Source organism: Rattus norvegicus, chromosome 6, assembly GCF_021556685.1.
Source record: "Rattus norvegicus strain SHRSP/BbbUtx chromosome 6, alternate assembly SHRSP_T2T, whole genome shotgun sequence".
In the NCBI taxonomy this organism is placed as follows: domain Eukaryota; kingdom Metazoa; phylum Chordata; class Mammalia; order Rodentia; family Muridae; genus Rattus; species Rattus norvegicus.
In genome coordinates, this window is record NC_141539.1 from 43,859,868 (window position 1) to 43,873,858 (window position 13,991).

Genomic DNA, 13,991 nt, shown 5'->3' on the forward strand with positions numbered 1-13,991 from the left:
AGATAGCCAATATAATTCGGAAAAGGTGGACACATCTGTATGTTTGACACTGTTTGCTTTGTGGTATTAGAGTTCAAGGTCTGCCTAATCACACATTCTTCAACTGAGTTAGAACACTTGCCCCATAAATTCTCTTCTAATACATGTCAAAGCAAGAACAGATAGATCTCATGAACACACACTTACCAGCTGGTATTTAATAAAGCTCTTGAATCCATGATTCAAGAATGATTTTTCAACTGAGTAATAAGAAGAAAGATGAGTCAGGAGGGACAAAATATATAAACATACACTTTACCAAGAACTTGTCATAAATTTTTTGTCAGTACAGAAAAATATCTTGAAAGTTCTTGGCCAACCAAAGATAACCTTAACTAAGATGAAATTCCATACCACACAGAACAGATGCCATAGTAAGACTCTGAAGTAATGACGGAGATATGGGAACACCCAAACATCCATGGTGGAAAAAGTGTACGGTTTCCTGTGATGTTAAACAGGGACCATCAATGAAGGATGCTTACTCATACATATTTATCCGAGATAAAGAAGCATATATGTTCATAAAAAGACTCTGAATATCAACAGATGCTATATTCACAGCCACGCAGACATACACACTTACTAAAGAGCAAGCAGTACAAAATAAAACCAACTGGAAAAACTCTACCCACCATAGTGTGAATGGAGTAATGTGTTCCTTCATATTTCCTAGAAATGAAAACATTAATCATATATATATACATATATATATATTCCTAAATTTTAAAAGTGATATATGAATGAAAGAAGCCAAAAGAGTAAAATTATGGACTATTTTATATAATCTAAATAAAACTGTAGAAAAGACACAATTATTACAATAAAATCCTATTAGATATGCACAAAGATTGAGAAGCATGCCCTCACAAAGAAGAGACAGGGGATTGTGGAATTGTGTTGGGAAAATTTTACTTTACTATTGTGGTAGTATATTATTGATGATATGATCTAGTCACAATTACAGAACTGAGCTCCAATGAAAATATATTAGTGTGTGTGCAGGGAAAACACCTTGACATTGAAACAAATATTTACAGAAAAATGACAAGAATTAGACTTAAAAGGATGTGTACATGTGTTTATGTGTCTATGTTTAATGTCTTTATGACAGTAATTTATTCTCTATTTACAAACGCAAACAAGGTAGAAGAAAATGTGCTCTATTTTAGGCAATATGCTAAGCTGGTATTTGGCCGCAGTACTGCCTAAAGTTGGCATCCTCTTCCTGGGCATTTCAAGTTGCAAATATTCAGTGCATTTAGCTAATAGATTTTCTTAATGTGTGAATTATTTCATGGCATAAAATGAATGCACCTGTGAATAAAGAATTAACTCTTCCAGAAATGCAGCTTGCTTGCATCTCCAAATCCAATACAATTCATTCAGTAGAGTGATGGATTTAATGCCTAAAAAGCCTCAAATGGGTCTTAAAGACTCAAACTGGACTCTTTCTATTATGTCTGGGGCAGTAATCATTACGATGTGACTTCATCTCATCTGTATTTATTGCTCAGTGATGGGTTTCTGCAATCGAAAGTCATATTTAGGATGATTGCAGCAGATTTCTCAGGATTCTGATACAAAATTTCTTTCATGTAACATTTGATGCCAGTGCATATGAATTAAATGTTGGCTTTGCATTGTATGGAAGATTATGATTTATTATAAAACTCAATAATATAAAAATAATCACATTCTTAAATATCATTTATTAGTATATTAAAACTTATGCTTGTGTGCTTACAAAATGTTTATAGTTCTGAGAAATGAAGTTATTGAAATGTGTTGTTATTTCAATAAAGAATTTATAACCTCAGTTCCCATTACAGTAAATACAGATTTTTTCAGATGTAAGCACAAACCAGAGAGGTATTATCTTGTTAAATTTACGTTTTCAAAAATGTGTCATTTAATTAGTATTTTTAGGACTAAGAAAACTTAAGAGAAATCAGAATTTGATCCTGTGGTTTTTGTGCCTCCAACTTTTCAGAATATCTTATAAGCATGGAAATGGGCATCCTACCAAAATCCAGCTACTGATTCACAGCTATCCACATTAAGTTTCCAACAAGATTCATCACACAAGTTAACAAAATGATTTTAAGTTTTATATGAAAACACACATACACACAGTCATACACAAACACACACAACTTAGAGTAACCAAAATAATTTTTAAAAACTAACAAAACACTTGTGGTATCAACATCCAAAATGAAAAGGTAGCCTACAAAACTCTAATAATCAAAGCAGGACATTACTGGCATAATAACAGACTGAATAGTCAATGAAACAGAAACACAATAGAGAGGCCACATATAATCCCATCCACCTACAGACTTTTTCTCAAAGCTCTGTTGTTTAGGAAATTGTGAAGTATTCCATCTATTTTGCAAATCGGTTTGAAGAATCCCATAAATAGTCACGGAACCCAGACACTATGGTGGATCCAAAGAAGAGCATGATAACAGGAGCCTGATACAGCTGTCTCCCGAGAGGCTCTGCCAGAGCCTGACAAATACAGAGGCAGATGCTTGCAGTCAATCATTGGATTGAGAACAGGGTCCCCAAAGGAGTTATAGAAAGGACTGAAGGAAATGAAGGGCTTTGCAACCCCATAGGAAGAATAGCAATATCAATCACCCAGATGCCCCAGAGCTCCCAGGGACTAAACCATCAACCAAAGAGTGCACCCATGGCTCTAGCTTCATATGTAGCAGAGGACAGTCTTCTTGGGCATCAATGGGAGGGAAAGGTCCTGTGAAGGCTTGATGTCCCAGTGTAGGGGAATGCCAGGGCAGGGAGGCGGGAGGGAGTGGATGCGTGGGTAAGCAGGTGAGTGAGTGGGTGAGTGGGTGGGTGGGTGGGTGAGAGAAGCAGAGGGAGGGGGATGGAATAGAGGGTTTCCAGAGGGGAAACAAGGAATAGGGATAACATTTAAAATGTAAATAATGTGTCCAATAAATAAAGAGGAAAAAAGAGAAGAGGGGGAAAAAAGCTAGAACTAGATCTGTGACATGACCTATCTGTATTACTCTTGGGCATGCATACATGTATACAAAGGACTCTACATCCTACTACAGAGGAACTTGCTCAAATCAAGTAAAATCCCAGCGGGCCAGGTAGAGGTGAGCATAAAATCTCACCACTAGTTGAGGAGCTACTGGCCACTGATTGGTCATGGGTAAAGGGGAGTCAGACTTTTTAAAGGTTATATTGCCTGGTAGATGGACCAAGCTCCAGCAAACAGTCACATGTCCAAGTACATATGGAGAGCACAAACTTGAAGAATTAAAAATAGATTAAGAGAAAACAAAATTATATCCAGGCATCATAAGGATTTTTGAAAGGAGGTTGAATATGATCAAAATACACCTCCTGAATTTTTTTTTATTAATCATTTCATTCGTTTACATGTCAAATGATATCCCACTTCCTGGTTATCCCTCCACCAAATGCCCATCCCTTGTCCTCTCTACCCTTTGCCTATATGAGGATGCTCACCCACCCATCCACCCTCTCCTGCCGCACCACTACAGCATCCCCCTACATTGGGACATCATACCTCCTCCAGACCATGGGTCTCTCCTCCCATCGCTGTCAGGCAAGGCAATCCTCTGCTACATATATATCTGAAGGCACGGATCCCTCCCTGTACACTCCTTGGTTGGTGGTCTAGTCTCTGGGAGAACTGGATGGTCAGCCTAGCCTGTCACTCTTCCAATGGGGTTGCAGTTCCCTTCCGCTCCTCCAGTCCTTTCACCAGTTCCCTCACCAGGTTCCCTGAGGTCAATTTGACGATTGGCTCCAAGCATCCACATCTGCATTGGTCAGTAGCTGGCCTCTCAAGAAACTGCCCACCAGGTTCCTGCCAGCAAGGGCCTCTTGACCACAGCAACAGTGTTGGGTTTGATTTTGTAGCTCGGATGGATCTTCAGGTAGGGCAGTGCCTGTATAGCCCTTCCTACAGTCTCTGCTCCATTTTTCATCCCTGTTCTTCCTCTGGAAAGCAACATTTCTGGGTTAAAAGCTTTGAGATCAGTGGGTGGCTTCATCCCTCGATGGGGGCCATGCCTACTTACTGGAGGTTGTCTCCACAGGTTCTATCTCCCATTTCTCTTCGCATTTCTGGTAAAGTCATCCCCATTGGGTCCTGGGAGCCTCACATTTCCCCGGTGTCTGACTCTCCAGTGTCTGTCTCAGTTCCTCCTTCCCCCTGTGACATATTTTTGTTTAATTTCCTGACACTCGATACCTTTCTCACATATACTCCAGCTCATGATACTGCCCCATTATTTCCTCCCCCTCCTCTCTCCCTCCCAGGTCCCTCTCTACCCATTTCCCCCTCGATGTAGGACTGAAGCATACACATCCTGTTCCGCTCTCGATTCAGGACTAAAGCATCCACACCTTGGTCATCCTTCCTTCTAAGCTCCATATGGTCTTTGGGTTGTATCATGGGAATTGTGAGCTTTTGAGCTAATATCTACTTATCAATGAGAACATACCATGTATTTGTTTCTGAGTTACCACACTCAGGATGATATTTTCTAGTTCCATCCATTTGTCTGCAAATTTCATGAAGTCATAGTTTTTAATAGCTGAGTAGTACTCCATTGTGTAAAAGTACCATATTTTCTGTTTCCAGTCTTCTGCTGGGGGTCATCTCCTGGTTTCCAGCTTTTGGCTATTATAAATAAGGCTGCTATGAACATAGTGGAACATGTGTCCTTGTTAACTGTTGGAGCCTCTTTGGGATATATGCCCATTATTGGTATAGCTGGCTCCTCAGGTAAAACTATTTCCAATTTCCTTAGGAATCATCAGTCTGATTTCTAAAGTGGTTTCACCAGCTTGCAGTCCCACCAGCAATTGAAGAGTGTTCCTCTTTCTCCACATCTTTGTCAGCATTACCTGTCACCTGAGTTTTTGATCTTAGCCATTCTGACTGTATGAGGTGGAATCTCAGGGTTGTTTTTATTTGCATTTCCTTGATGACTAAGGATATCGAACATTTCTTTAAATGCTTCTCAGCCATTCCAAATTCATTGGCTGAGAAATCTCTTTAGCTCTGTACCCCACTTTTAATAGGATTATTTGGTTCTCTAGAGTCTAACTTCTTGGGTTCTTTGTATATTTTGGATATTAGCTCTCTATCGGATGTAAGGTCGATAAAGATCTTTTCCCAATCTGTGGGCTGCCATCTTGTCCTATTGACAGTGTCATTTGTCTTACAAAAGCATTTCAATTTTATGAATCCCCATTTGTCAATTGTTGATCTTAAAGCATAAGCCATGGGCATTCTGTTCAGGAAGTTTTCTCCTGTGCCCAAGTATTTGAGGCTCTTCCCCACTTTCTCTTCTATTAAATCCAGCATATCTGATTTTATGTGGAGGTCCTTGATCCTCCTGGACTTGAGCTTTGAACAGGAGGTAAGAATGGATTAATTTCCATTCTTCTAAATGCAATCCGCCAATTGAACCAGCACCATTTGTTGAAAATGCTGTCTTTTTTCAACTGGATGGTTTTAGCTTCCTTGTCAAAGATCAAGTGAACATAGGTGTGTGGGTTCATTTCTGGGTCTTCAATTCTGTTCCATTGATCTACCTGCCTGTCTCTGTACCAACACCATGAAGTTTTATCACTATTGCTCTACAGTATAGCTTGAGGTCAGGGATGGTGATTTCTCCCAGAAGTTCTTGTTGAGAATAATTTTCACTATCCTAGGTTTTTTCTTATTCTAAATAAATTTGAAAATTGCTCTTTCTAACTCAGTTAAGAAATAGAACTTGTAAATGAATAAGCAATCATTACATTGTATTTTGAAAATTTAGTCAGTATAGAGTTATGTTTATTAAGGTTTGTTCCAAAATGCTCAAACTAGAGGCAACTAATATGTCCTCCATTCATTTTTAATTCATTTACATTTCAAATGTTATTCCCCTTCCCAGTTTCCCTTTCATAACGCCCCCATTCCAACCTCTGCCCCTGCCTCCAGGAGGGTGTCCCCCTCCTACACACCCACTCCTACCTCACTGCCTTATCATCACCCTATGCTGGAGCATTAATAGGTAATTAATTCTATGCCACTATTCCACGGCAATAGAATTAAGGAATAGAATATAATAGCTTGTCAAAACATGAGATTTTTCTATTTAAATGCATATGCATAAGTGAAGGAACTGAAATCATGCACTCTGAAAAATCCATTTGAAACAGGATCCAACTCTATGTCATCCTAGAAGTTAAAAGGTATGGCTAGTTATCAAGGTTGAGCAATGTGTAGATGTCTGAGGAAAGGTAGCAGATGAAGTAGACATGTTTTATACACAGTGATAAGATTGTGTATGCTGTTCTAATGACTGGTATATGGCACTATGCATTTATTAAATCATAGAACTGGAAAATGTTAATCTTAATATATGGATCTAAAACATACCATTGAAAATATAAAAGTGTAATATGTAGTATAAAAAATATATTGTCATTGTATGTAAGCACCCCACTGGAGGATGCATAGCTGAGTAACTATGGAAATAAATGAGAGTCTGAACAGGACTATATACAGGAGACTGTGGGTTCATCTATAGGGTTGTGAGTTAAAGGTAAGTGCTTACCTTGGGAGGTGATGTACAAAGGAAATTAAAATCAATTTTCTGAACCACATTATCCAAAGTGTGACAAGTTAGATGAAAAAGTAAAGGAGGAGCATATTATAATGTTAATTTACAAATGTCCATGAGTTCGCACTGGTGCCAATAAATAATTGAAGATAATAAATAGCAGAGAAACGAATCTTCTAAGAAATGCTTACCCTCCTTATTATAGAAATTAATCTGCTTTTTAAGAATGGGTTGCAAATGAGAGGATTTTGATGACAAATGTCCATATTTAAGAGGAAAAAAAACAACAAAGTACAAAAATATAACAAATCTATGCCACATTCCATGTGATCATTGTCGATAAATATAGTAGTACCTTATATACACAATAATTATCCACCCAATAACCACCCAAACCACAAAGAGAACAAAAAGGAATTCAAACCACAACAAACCTTACAAAAATGTAAATAATAAATAACACTCATCAAAACTGGTGAGGCCATCAGAGTAAAAACAAACAAACAAACAAACAATCTAGAAAACTGTTACGAATAATCCAGGAAATGCTAAATGTGATGTGGAATCCCCATGAAACCCTGTTTGGGAAAAGAAAAGAAAACAAACACACACACACACACACACACACACACACACACACACACACACTCTCTCTCTCTCTCTCTCTCTCTCTCTCTCACACACACACACACATAAAGACAGAAAACAATACACATAAAGAATGCTAGACAAATAAAAGGTTCAGAAACAAGCACTTGCTAAATAAAAGTTTCCCAACATTATACAAAGAATTACCAACAGCTAAGACATATAGAGCCAGAGATATAATCCTTCCCAGGACTGAGTCTTCTAGTGGTTATCCAATTCAAAGTGGTCATCCCTATAATTATTCATATAGAAGCAATTCTAAGTGGATTCTACAGATTGGGTTTAAATAGTTATAAATACTTATATATTATATGTATATTAATACATATATGTATATATATATTATATATATAATGTGTGTATGTATATATGTGTGTGTGTGTATGTGTGTGTGTGTGTGTGTGTGTGTGTGAGTGAGTGCCTTTGTGTGAATGTTCATGTGTAACTGTGTAACAGTTACAGTTAAAAACAAGATGCCAGGAACTTGAGAAGGACCTGGTTGGTCAGGTTGTAGGGGAGACATGGAAGGCCTATACAGAGAAAACGAAATGCAGAAAATGATACAATTATATTTAATTTGAAAAATATGTATTAATCTTTTAAATATGTTAGCCCAGTGAGATGGCTCAGTGGGTAAAAGAGTTTGCTAAATTATTTATAGAGGTGTTTACACCCAAACACCTTATAACAAAAAGTTAATAAACAAATAAATAAGGTAATATGTATAAATCTTAAGAGGTATAAGCTTCCCCATCCTCTAGCCCCCTAAACCTCATAATCATTTCATTCTATAACTGTAATTCACTTTAAAATGTCCTTAAAAATGTCAGTACTAGAGAATGCTGAATTTCTTACCTGTAAGCCACTGTGACTCTCACCACTTACCTATGTATAAACATTTTAATAAAAAGGAAAAGGGTTTTTTTTTCTCAGCATCTACTTTTATATTCTGATGGTTCATCTTGTTCATCAACACTAAGATCTTGAATCTTGGATCCAGAATCAATCAACAGACATTTCTTTGGGCTGGTTGTGAGGCAAGCCCCCAGAAGGATTAGTGTGGAAAGAAACTCCACCCCTAGGATGGGCAGCACCTTTCATCAGGGAGATCCCAGGGGTCTGAGGGGAAGGCAGTGCTGCCATTGCTTACCTCCTTCCTCTCCTTGTTGGCGACTGCCTCTCTTGCACTGCTGACACAATTCTTCGCAATGAGAACCAGATTATTATTTTTTCTTTCTTTCTATCCAGATAGACTGATTGTTAGTGACTCTCCAAGGATTCCAGGTTCTCAGCAGCATGTTGGAACTGATGAGGTGGTGTTGTAAAAATATAAAAAATAAAAAAAGTACGGTTGTCTTTTATCCCCACTAGGTCTGGCACTGCAGTGCCCCAAGATATCTGCTGGATATCTTGATTCTCAGTCAGCAAAGTCTCTCACCAGCTTTGCTCCATCCCGTATCCCACTGCCGGAGGCCGCGCTCTGAGCCTCGCAGTAACCTCTTCACCTATCTAGTTCCCAAGGCAGGTTTCCATGCCAGAAACACACATCCCAACTCTGTGGTGGCCCAGACTAGCCACCACACATTCTTACATTTAAATCGCTACATGAATGAACACACAACACAATAACCTTTGACCCAATTGGTAAGATATAATTGCCCACCTAAACAAGCCCACTACCATCCACCCCTTAAGAACATTAAGAACAACCTGTAAATACACAGAGCGGAATCTTAAGGTCACCTGCCATGGCTTCTCTCCCTCTCCCTCCTGTCTCTTTTCCCTTCCGTTCCAGTCTCCTCCTCTTCCTTCAAACTTCTCTCCCACCCATCCTTCCTTCTCCTCCAATGACAGGCCTCCTTCTATCCTGTACCTGCCCCTCACCTGTATTTTACAAATTAAATGGGGAGAAGGTTCTAGTGAAGTCATGTGAGTCCTGAGTACATGACTAGGCAGCTGTCCTTGGGGCAGTGGAATTAGCATCAAAATACAGATAACTCCAGGGCAAACCACAACAATGAGGTATCTTGCTTTGTGGACCATGCAGCTTCTGGGTTCTTAGCCTGGCAGTGATTTTGAATTACCCAGCCTGAATGATGTAAACAATCTAATAACTTTCATCTGAAATATATAGTCATTCAATTGCTCCCCTTCATCCAAAGACTTCTTGAACAAATTAATTCAAAGGATCTCTGAAGGTAGAATATCATTGCAGATTTCCTTATGCCTATACATAGTTTTGAACACCCAGTATTGTTTCCAAAAATAAAGTAGTCATTAGGAGTTATGATTGGAAACTGGAATGTGTTAATGTATGTGTGTGTTGCTTATATAACAAACAATATTAGATGTTAAGGCAATAAATTTATATGTCTATATGGTCTTCTACTTTTAAAATGGTAAAAGTGATAAAGTATTACAACAAAGATAAACCATGTTTTCCAAATAAATATGATGAATTTTGTACCATACTTAATGTCGTATATAAATGTGAATAATGAGAGAATGTTCTTTTAATATTCTATAAATTTAAAACAACAAGAATCTATTATTTTTCTGTCATCTAAACCCATGATTTTGAAATATGTAAAAATGTAATTATTGAAAGAGGCAGTGACTTGCCCAAGGCTATATACAAACAAATATCAATAGTAAAATAATGTTGTTTGTGCTATGGCAAGTTGCAGTGCCATACGCTCACAGAATCATGAACACTGTAATGGAACGAGGAGGTTTCAACATTGCTTAAAGGAAGAAATAAACAATAAAAATGATAATATACAAAGCACAAAACACAGCAATACATGTATCTTGCTAAGTGCTTCTTTGATGACAAACCACATTTGAATGGTTTCATGTATGTTGTCATCACATATGATTCACTCAATAAAAGTGAGATTTATAGAATGATCAAACCCACTTAAACTACAGATAATTGACTCAGAAGCTGTATAAATTGCACATGGTTATGTAGATAGTAATATTAAGTAACCTATAATTCCAGGATGACTAAGGTGTAATATACTTAATTCAGTTAAGTTTTCCTATGCAATATCATAAACATGAATCAGGAATTCTCACAAAGATAATATCATATAACATGGTACATGGTTTAGGTGTTTATGAGCACCTCAGCAGCTCCCTTCAACTCCAATGAAGCTTCTTCTTTCTTTCAAAAGATAGCCTGCTGTCTACACTTCTAACACTAGAGTATAGTTCTGACTTAAACCTACTATATACTAGACTCTACTACACATATCTTTCTCCATGACATCTTTAATTCCCTCTGTGGTGTTGCATACATTATTAATTTGTCTATTTTTTGTTTATCACAATGCATCATTTATATGTCACAAAAATCTTACTGGTCCCACTTACAATTATATATATATATATATATATATATATGTGTGTGTGTGTGTGTGTGTGTGTGTGTGTGTGTGTGTGTGTGTGTATCAAAGGAAATGTGTATTTACCGTTGGTGTTACTAGAACAATCAGATGTATCAGCATGTGAAATTTGGTAGATATTGCTAAGCAGATCTCTAAACAGTCTGTTTATGTTATTACACCTATAGCATATTGCTCAGTCTAACCTTCTGCTTCCTCTCACACATGTATGCTCAATTTTTTCCAAAGGTATATTCATTTATGTCTGCTTTAAAATTAACCTTCCTTCAATTTTTTTTGTGAATAAGAAATTAATTAATTTGAGATGGTGCCTTGCTAGGTTTCTTACATGATAGAATCGTTTTCAAGTGCCTGGCTCTAAAGAAATAGTTTCCTCAAGCTGAAAACATTTCCTGGGATCAATAGTTGCCTTTATTTGTATGCCAGTGTCATGTTAAAAAAATATTTTCTCACATGAAGAATATTAAGTCCCTATCATGAAGAACAATAACACATTTATCCGTGTACCTTTTAAAGATAGATTAAGATAAGCATGCTCTCCTTTTATTTCAGATATTCTAACCATGTGTTCCCTAATCCCTTTGTGGAAGTAGCCAAGGGGAAGATGTTTAGTTTGGGAGGTGGCAATGAACCCAGGCCACTGTCTTGGAACCCATTGGAGCTCATTAGCAATGCAGACAGAGTTGCAGAGGACACCAGGTGCCAGTGGATTTGTCCCATTTGTTTCTCAGAACTCTTATTCGAATACTAATGTCCCCAATTCACACCTTTAAGACACCAACTGTTACTTGGATCCTTGTTGCCTCCAATTTGTTCATTGGAGCCCTGTGGTCATTTGGGTCTTTTATGCAGGTCTGCTCCTCCCCAGCTCCTCCCACACAGTAAAGGGCTCAGTGCAGTTTAATCCTCCCTAACTCACAGCCCACAAAGGCTAAGTTATTATGTACCTTTCCAATCCCATGGTTTTAATTTGCATATCTATCTGTTGAAGCACATTGGCTGAAACTACAATCTTTTCCTTGTAATTGGAATTGACACCTTGTTCCAGCTACAGAAGAGGGTTTCTCTATCTCGTCATTCTCTGCAAGTTCATTGGTTTATGTCTGTGTCAAGCCAGACTGTTATTCCCTACCTCCATTTAATTACAAAATTTGATAGCTAATGATATAAATCTTATAATTAGTTTTCCTAAAATAAAAACAACCTTGAATTTATGAAATAAATCCAAGTCGGTAATCTTCAGGTTTTAAACATAGCTGTATTAATCTTGTTAATATTTAGTTTATAATTTTCCAGCTGTGTTTTGGCAGAAACGATCCAAGTCTCTTTTTAAAAGTTTCTCTCAACTTGACTTTTTCCATTGCATTGAAATATTTGTGGGATCTCTGGCAGTTGCACTTTGCTTCCTACATAAAAAATGCCACTGTGGCTGCATGCGGTATCAACATGTATTTTTCCAATGATGCCACCGTGGCTCTGTGCCTTGTCTACATGTTTTTACCCATTGTTATAATCATTGTCAAATTGGGGTGCACAGGTTTCTTTTGAACACATCAGTAATTTCAAATTAGTTATTCTAGTGACCAATGTACTATGCCTGCTTTGTTTGTTTTATTTTATTTTTTGTTTGCTTTTTAATTTTCAAGAGAGGGTTTCTCTGTGTAGCCCGATTGGGGTCCTAAAACTCACTCTGTAGCGGAGGCTGGCTTCGAAGTTAGATCTATCTGCCTCTGCCTCCCATCTGCTGGGATTAAAGGTGGACGCCACCACTGCCAAGCTTGTGTATCTGCTCTTTTAACATTGGCTTTGTGAGGTGTATTTTTATTTATTTTATTTTTGTGGTGAAAGGAGACTAAATAAAAATTACTTTCTATTTTCTGCCATCTATGTTTAGCTATCGTTCATTTATGTATATATATATGTATATATATATATGTATATATATGATATATATTTCACATAACTATTAGCCTATTACTTATATTACATCTATTTTTTCGTTCTTTGTTTAAAAAAAAAAGGCATATGTGTTTAACCACCAGGTATTTTTAGAGATCCTAAAGTCACCTGCCATATCCCTCTCACATGGTATTTCCTTTCATCTTTCATCAGTAATAACTGAACACTTATTTCCTTAGAAGCAAAGAAGAGAGTGAAGCCAGTATTCACTGATTAATGTATGATTCAGCATAGCTCTTTCCATGTCTTCCATGCAATGTCCTGTTTAATTTGCTTGTTGGGTTATTTATTCCATTAAAACCTGGAAGATTCAATACTCACTCCAACACAGCAGATGAGATTCAGTTCTTACTATGTTGAAAATAAAGTTATGTGCTCTTTGGCTCTGATCAGCTGTGAGCATCTCTCATGTCACATTGAAAATTCCATTGCAGTAAACATCATGGCTACAAAAAAAGGTGAATACTGTTTTAGATTCCAGAAAATCAATGTATTCCTAAAACTTTAGAACTAGGAAATATTTACGAATATAGTAGGAAATATTGAACATATACTAATTAAGATTCCCCAAAACTTTTTCTAGATGAAAATTATCTTTGCTACAAAGCCATTTCTTTAATCCTAGAAAACTGTCATATTCATTTGTAATATAGAATCAATTCAAACTCACAAATGTAAAACATAGTCTTATATTTATAAACATATCTTTCTGTCTTTTAATAGAAAGAAAATAATTAGGAGATAAACAGACTATTAAAATCAGTTATTGTTTAAAAAGACATACATCCAATTTTAATTTGACTTTTCTTTGATTTACTTTTTCCTTTGCTCTTCCTCCATCCGCACAAAGTCTCGTGGCAATTGTATCCATGACAATGCCTCACACTTAAATTCTTTGTGCTCTTTACACTATTAATGATAAATCCCTCAATACATAAATGGAATGAAATATCAGAATATGATGACTTAGGGGTTTCTCCAGGGCCCCATCTCTTAATATTTGTAAATTAAATTCAGTTCAATGTAGAAGTTAATTGTTTTAGCCTTGGCTATAGACTAAATTCAGCAAGGAAAGAGATAAATATGCCCGAATGTTACCCAAGAGAGACTAAAGCATCAAGTTTGAATGGAGGAACAAGGTATCAAACTTTCCAATTGTGAGATCAGGACGGAGATACACTGAGGTACATAGATTCTTGACTAAGACATAGGAGATATTAATTTATGTACAATGGCTTTCTCTTCTAGAATAATTTCTACTGTAATTGTGATAAAATGAAATGTCTTATGAATCACCTTTTGGTCTTGT

The 13,991-nt window shown here is 36.9% G+C and overlaps 1 long non-coding RNA gene across 1 annotated transcript in view; it reads right to left on the minus strand.

Moving 5' to 3' along the window:
- Positions 1-13,991, minus strand: part of LOC108351205 (uncharacterized) — a 110,364-nt gene that overhangs the window by 95,250 nt on the left and 1,123 nt on the right. The window contains exons 2-3 of the long non-coding RNA XR_015622274.1: positions 13,004-13,128; positions 8,464-8,618 (exon numbers count right to left, since the gene is read on the minus strand). This is a non-coding gene — a long non-coding RNA (uncharacterized LOC108351205). The remainder of the gene's footprint in view (positions 1-8,463; positions 8,619-13,003; positions 13,129-13,991) is intronic.